This window comes from Hesperophylax consimilis, chromosome 7 (assembly GCF_061612785.1).
Source record: "Hesperophylax consimilis isolate HC1 chromosome 7, BYU_Hcon_1.0, whole genome shotgun sequence".
Classification (NCBI taxonomy): domain Eukaryota; kingdom Metazoa; phylum Arthropoda; class Insecta; order Trichoptera; family Limnephilidae; genus Hesperophylax; species Hesperophylax consimilis.
In genome coordinates, this window is record NC_142842.1 from 21156674 (window position 1) to 21164573 (window position 7900).

Sequence of the window (7900 nt, forward strand, 5' to 3'; positions counted from 1 at the left end):
ATATCATACAAGTGTATAAAAGCATCAAAGACAAATGAATGACCGATATTGTAGGTAACCTTCATAGTTGGATATTTTAAATGTAACAATTTCATAAATTTGTTTTGAATATGTTCCATGCTGTCTATGTTCTATGCTGTATATGTTCTATTAACTGCAAGTTTAGAAGAATGTAATGTGTTTATTATAATATTATTGAAATGATTTATACATTTCTGAAAATCATCAGTTCAATGAATTTTTAGGACATTTCTTGAGATATTCTAACATCCCATTAAGCTGCAGGCGTTTCTTCAATTTGAATTTCGCACAAGGGTCCCAAATCATTTAATAAAGAAATACACAAGAATCGCCTTGTGGGCGTGTTTCGATATCCAGATATAAAAATAATAATTTAAACATTTGTTTGACAAAATGTAGCTGGTTTTTAGTAGTGGCTTTATTTTCCTAATCGAGGTGGTTTGCCACGTTTGGTGATTTAGCAGGGGTTTCCGGGTTCTTCGGGTGAAGTGTGTTCTGCATGCACCTGCCTACCAGCTGCGTGGCGTGCCTGATCGGAAAAGGCTAGTTTAGGGAGACCCCTTAACCTCTCCAACTGGTCTCTCACTCCTGGACACACTGATCCCTAGATTCCTATTCTCCACACAGCACCCCAAAAGATTGTCGTAGGTCCTGAGGAAAATTATTTTCCTTAGGGCCTCCTGTGTAGGGTTAATTTAAAAAATAAGAGCGCTGGGCTATTGGGCTAAATGGGACACTTATTTTTCGAGTTTTCTTTTTTATTCTACTGCCCAATTTTCGAAGCCAATGTGATTAATCGTCTTAAGTGACATCCCTAATGGGGTATGTTGTGAGGCTGGAGGGAGTGGGGAAAAGGGGAATATGGGGAAAAGGAAGGTTGGAGAAAGTAACTGGCTAATTAGACGAGGACAAATCTCCCACTCTGGAATGTGCGAATTCATAATAAACATTTTTTTAATATTAATTTTACGTGACATGACAAATTATTTACGCACGCTGTTAGATCCCGCGACCACTGTATTCGTAGACGAGGATATTAAACGCCCGACAAAGAAGGTTGGTTTATACTAGTGGATGATGATTACAACGAAGTTCAAACGTACAAAGGGTCAATTCTAAATAGATTACTGCTGAGAGTAAAAAACGTTTTGCTTCCTGAAACAAAACACGACGCAAAATGAATAGACTCGTACAGGTTAAGTGATTTCCGACTTAATGCGGGTTAACCCATTATTACGAGCGAGCAAAAAGTGGATGTCCATCAGACAATGCACCATTTCCAGTGAAAAACAAAAACAACTTATGTGAAATATCGTAAGTAACGCTTGATGGCACAAAAAGCTAGTGAATTACACAAAATACGAAAAGGAATAACAAAAAATGTTCCAATTGTCCACGAAATTATTGCGTGTCGCTGTCAATTTATACAACTGGAAGGTATGGGCAGTTTCCGTTCTCATGTGCTCTAATATAATTTTAATTTGTTGAACCTGTGAGATACAAAAACGAATGAGAGTAATGTGGCTCTCCAACGGGTCGATCTTATTTATTTTGTTTCTTTTATGAGACTGTTTTTTGTTTCTTTTAAAATCCGTTAATTCCTGCAGTTCTTTCGTATTTTTATGCACGCAAGAAGCTTTAGAATTATTTATAAGTACGCAGATCCGTAAAAAATGGCATCAAATGATTTAAAAAAATTGCGGCTCGATCAACTGTTTGGAAGGCAACTGTATTGACAATTAAAACACCAACGAATTTAAGACGCATAAATTCGTTATATTTACTGAAAATAATAATAATATTTTTTTACGAATAGCAAGAAGATTCCTACTGTTCCAGAACAATATTTTATTAAAATATATTCCGTAGCGTGTTGGATAGTAGGTACTAAAAATTCAGTGCAATTTGTTTTTAATTTTTGATGGTGTTTTCATTTTATAGTGTTTTTATTTCTACAGAAGGTTTAACGGCTTTAGGTAGGATCCTAACGCTAAAAGGGCATTCCCAATTTGTCGATTTGGATTGGACACATTTCAAGGAATTAGAGTGTTATAAATGATATAATGTATAGCACGTTTTTAATGCAGGGGTAAGGTTATTTCATTTTTATGACTATTTGAAATATTTCTCACACACGTTTTCGCATATAAAATCATCAAATGGTTCAATTTGATAGTGGAATTCCCACATACAACTCGAGGGCACTTATGTGAATAAATGCGGGCATAACAAATATGTTCTTCTCGGAAAGCGGATGACACTATATTAAACTAATGGTCAACCCACAGAGCCTCTCAGACTCTTTATCTGACCTTCTTTTGATTAACGATCTTAACTCTGAAGACCAAATATTTCCGAAGAATCCATTCGGATCTTTTTGGTGACGACAATTCATTTTTATTATTGTGGACCAAGCCATTAGAATGCTATGACAATCTGTTCCACTGGACCTTATATTGTTGATCACCGGTACAAGGGCATTCTTTGTGGCAAGTTTTTAAACATCTTTTTTTGATCTGGATTTTTAAACCATTATTGACTATTGCGAAGTGAATAATTTCAACACAATGCTGACTAACTGACCATCACGCTGTTTTACCACTGGTGGGCATAGGAAATGGATCACCACGCAACATATTCTTGGCAAACACTCATTGCTTTATTCACATTCATATATCGTCTCATACATATTATTCTGACTCTTGACATGACTCATTTACATGTCATATCTTTCTCGGGTGTCACAGAATTCTTCTATCCTTTAATTGTGTGTCATATATATTCTTCTTGCACTTTTTTCCAGGCCATAATATAAACATTGATTTCTCTTACAATACACATTATAATTAAGGCAATAAACAACGTCGCGTAATGTTTGGAAAAGAGCCGCTAACAATAAAACTCTTTATGTAGATGGCGATAAGGTTTAAATTCCCGCTAAACACCTGTTTTAATGACTGAATATACAAGAAAAAAAACATCGCCAAATAGTGTGTTCGTAAAAGGATTTGTAAGTAGGATATTTTAAATTTTACAGCAGTTTTTATAAAAACATTTGATTATTTCAAAGGCCGAGATGTGTTTTACTCGCAGTACTTAATCGTTAATATTTCTAGAATAAAAGATATTAATTTTTTTTAGACCACTTTAATTTTAATTGTACTCTATCGGTTTTCCCTTCCTTCGTCAGGAGAATATTAAAAATAATAATATTTAATAATAATAATAATGTTTTAATGTTCTCCTGACGAAGGAAGGGTGCTTCCGAAACCGGTAGAGTACAATTAAAATTAAAGTGGTCGAAAACAAATTTATATCTTTTATTGTTAATTATGACGAGCCACAAAGTAAATGCTTATTACAAATATTAAATATTTCTAATCCATAAAATTTTCCAACAAACACATGATTACTTTTAGTCTTCGTCTTAGTAAAAAAAATATTAGCAAGAGACAAACTGACAACACTACATTGAAAAACACCCGTCGAAATGATGACATCAAATATGGCAACTAATTTAATTTGTTTTAAATATTACTGGTGGTGCTACCAGATTTCGACCAGTTTCCCAGTTTCAGGATCCACAATGAAGTCTGTTAATATCCTCATTTTAGTCTAATTTCTGTATCCATACAGCAGACTGAATAATACATAACAGGTAAAACATATTATTTCTTATTGCAGAAAACCTTTTTCAGAACAACGAATGATGACATTTCTGGATTTAAATAAAGCTCAGCAGAAAAAAATCCTTTATTACAATAGTCGAGGTAATTGCAAAGTTCTAGGAGGATTATAATATAAATCAAATATGAGCCTAAATAATATAGTAGGTAGGTACCTACCATGAAAGTACATTCATGCTTGATGTCTTTTATCCACTGGAACGATTTCGGTCGAAAAATCGACCACTTTTATTTTTCTGCGATTGATATCGGTCCAAAAATGGACCGATTTTTCTACCATTCGTAAAATATTTATTGTAATTATTTAAAACGTTTCCATGGCCAGCTACTTGTTTTATCGAATAGCTGATAATATATTCTCTTTGTCTATGAACTTATCCGTTGTCTTTGAAGTGTTATTTAACGAGTTTTCGCGGTTTTTTTATGGCGTCCTGTCAAAAACAAAATTATAAATTTTCAACATTCACGAAATTTTGGACTCTTCCTAAAATGCCGTAAGTAATTAATTTATTGGGTTTTTAACGCATAATTATATATCTGTGTAATCATGATTGACTTATCTATCTTTGAAATGCGTTTTTAATTCGTTTGTTTGTATTATATTGTTTTGGTTGAAGTTTTTGTGTAAGATTACGTCAACTGAAGACGTCATCTGTTTTTGATTTACAATAATGTCTTAAATACTGCACTCGCGCATTTGAAATATAGATATTCCATCACAGTGATTCAAAACAAAGAGATATATATAAGTTTTATTTGAATTGGTTCATTATTAATACAGATATTTGCTAACCAATTATTTTAAGTCATATGTCAAAAAGTTGACTCTTTTTCACATGTAAAATGGTGTAAAGCCTTCGTCACACAATAAAAATTTAGTAATTTAGTTGTATAATTAATTAATTTGTTTACTTTTACCAAATTTGTGCAGAAACAGCTGTCGTCCAGGGAAAGGGATCACTCCACAACCCAATAATTATTTTCAAATTTTATATTAGTGCAATATTTAACAAAATTTAAACATTTAAGTACTTACATTAAGTGTTTTCAATTTAAAATTTATAGAGCGGTGCTGACTGCAAGAGGAGGCAGAGGAAAAGGGAGACGTGGGGTACGAGCTGGTGCCGGACTACCTGCACGTGGACGTCAACGCAGAGCTGCAATTGCAGCCTCGTCTGGAGTGTTAGTATTTTTTAATGTTTTTTTATGAAAGTACTTTGCTGTGGCCGTTGAACTCATCATATATTTGTATTTATTTAAACAGCGACCCTGCTTTGCTACTGGTGCGAGAGGATCGCGTCAAGGCCCTAAAGGCTGTTAGGGCCCTGCCTGCTTCCTTCCGGCTAGAGCTGGAAAGCCGAAAATTCAAGAAGCAGGCGGCGCGCATTTTGCTCCCTACCGCACCTCCAAGAAAAACTAAACAAAAGTAAGTAATCGTATTTAGATGCTTGGTACAATATTATTGTTTTTTCCTGACAGCGTTCCACTCTTACAGTGAGAGTTGGTAAGTTCAGCGCTCTGTGCATTTGGCACATTCAGTGCATATTTTACAGAGTTCTTATTTTATTGTTTATTTACATACTGTACTTACTGTTTCACACGTGAATGAGAACAATTTTCTATGATTTATGTAAATGTTTTCAGAATTCCATCTCCGGAGAGAACAACGTGTCCCTTTTCACAAGGGACGCCTTCACCGTTGCCACGACCCGTACCACCACCGTGGATGTCCACTCCCGCACAGACCCAATCAACGGCTCCCAATGCACCAATTATGCCTATCCGTGCAGCATCTCCCGAGCCGTTACCTGGGACATCGCGGAGTGGGGAACTCTTCTCTCCGGAAGCCGGCTATCACAGCGAGCTGTGGGTGGACGTACCATTCTACGAAGAATTGTCGGCGTTTGGGAACGGTGAGTTTATTTTTTGAAATGTCATACCAGGGGCTCAATATAAAATCAATTATCTATATTTTATATTGATATCCCTAGCACAGTTTCACTGTTGGTATATTGGCAGGAAATAAGCATAGTACTTAAAAATTCCACATAACAAACATACAAAATGTATTGTTGTTATGTCGTGGATGCATCATTACACATCTTTTTTCTGTAACGGGTATTGCAGAGTGAGAAATAAGACATGCCGAACTTCTTTGCGAGGATTACATTTGATTCACCGGCTTCTAAACGGTGTAATACAGCATTTTTTTCTTAAATTGAAAAAACACTTTCGCTTCACGGGACTCATTGTGTTGCGAGGCTGTATTGGTAGGTGGGTTTTGTAACCGGACAAATTATCATTAAAATAGGTCGCTTTACGTAGTTGGTCACTTTAAACGGATACGTTTTCCTACTAAAAGCTATGAAACCTTACTAGAGTTTACATTATCGTCACTTAAAACAGTAGACCGTTAAATGCAAAGTCATTATATCCAAATTCTACTGTAAATTTGTGTTTTCTTTTATTTCAGAGTCAGACATGGGCAGAAAAAGTAACGTGGACGAGGCAGCTGTACTAGAAGAGTCTGTACTTGGAAACCGTGAGTTATAAAACTAACTAACTTACCTTCACGCCATTTCGGTAGGCAGAGAGGATGAACCACCATGCAACTCGATCTTGGCACACACACTCTTTTCTTCATTCCATACCTACCTGACTGTGCTATTCTGACTCCTGACATTGCCCGCCTCAAGTATTTGATTAACTTTTTATATTTTTTTTTATACGAATACCTCACAAGAGCCTCAGCTGGAGCCAGTGAGACTATGGCATCCCCAATTGGGGGATGTTGTGAGGCTGAAGGTAAGTGGGGAAGGGAAAGAGGAAGATGGGGAAGTACCTGGCTATTCAGATCTAGTCACTAAACACGGCTAAAGCCATTTGGAGCAACGTTTCAATTCTGAATGGTGGTCTTACACCAGGGCGATACTGGTAGTATCTTCCACTCTGGAACGTGCCGCAAATATACTATATATTATTTTAATTATTATTTTAATTAATTAATTGTGAAATAACACAAATCAATCAAATAAAATTTATTTGCGCACGCCGGGTTCGAACCGGCGACCTTCGGAATGGCAGTCCAATGCGTTACCACTGGACTATGCCGGCCGTCAAAAGCCATTTCAAGCAACGTTTCAATTCTGAATGGGGTCTTACACCAGGGCGATACTATGGGTATCTTCCACTCTGGAACGTGCCGCAAATATAATATATATTATTTTAAATGAATTTTGTGTGAAAATAACACTAATTATTCAAATATAATTTATTTGATTTGATCCCGCGACCATCGTATTGCGAGTCATAAGCCGTACCAGAGGCAGTGGGTTATCGTAATATAGACACATTAAATTAATTTGGGTTTTCTGTTGTTTCAGAAATGGACAGATCGAGCGACGAGGATGACGAAGCGAGTGACGTCGACCACGAAGAGAGCGATGAGGATACCTTCTGCATGCCGCCAATACCTTATCATAATATTATCAACGTTTCACCTAACTCCGCTATGGCCATAGACTTTAGTAGACAAGACCAGGTAGATAGTGAGGCAATGCGTTTGATTCTGCCGCCTGAAGGTTACTCTTTCGATTGGTCTAATGATATCTTACGTTTTACTGGGATAAGGGAGACTTTCACAGGCACGCCGGGACCAACTTTCAATACCGACGAAATGGGCAAACCTGTGGATGCCTTTCTTAAAATCTTTGATGCAGATTTCGTTGAACTGATCGCGAGAGAGACCAACAGGTATGCAGATCAATGGATTGCGAAAAAACAATTTAAGCGTCATGCGCGTACCAATAAATGGGCTCCCACGAATAAAGAGGAAATGTATGTATTCTTGGCAATTTTAATGTATCAAGGTATTAGTCTTTTCCAGATCTAGTCACTAAACATAACTAAGCCAATTCAAGCAATGTTCAATTCTGAATGGTGGTCCCTCACCAGAGCGATACTCAGAATCTCACTCTATAGCGAGGCACAATGATATTATTATGTATTGATTTTCTTAAATTATGAATAAACCAATAAACTGAATACATTTTTATCATGACAAAGTGTGTAAACAATGTTTAAATCAAAATACTGCTCTTTCATTGTAACCATACAACTGTAATATTGATTTAAAAGGATATTAGGGCTTAATAAATAAATCAATTATTGGTTCCATCAATTATTTTCCCCTC

At 36.1% G+C, this 7900-nt stretch overlaps 1 long non-coding RNA gene across 1 annotated transcript; it reads left to right on the forward strand.

Moving 5' to 3' along the window:
• The first annotated feature begins 4666 nt into the window (after window positions 1–4666).
• On the forward strand, window positions 4667–5472 carry LOC149422469 (uncharacterized). The gene is made up of 3 exons (XR_016302419.1): window positions 4667–4889; window positions 4972–5133; window positions 5352–5472. It is a non-coding gene; the product is annotated as an uncharacterized LOC149422469 (long non-coding RNA).
• Window positions 5473–7900: the final 2428 nt, after the last annotated feature.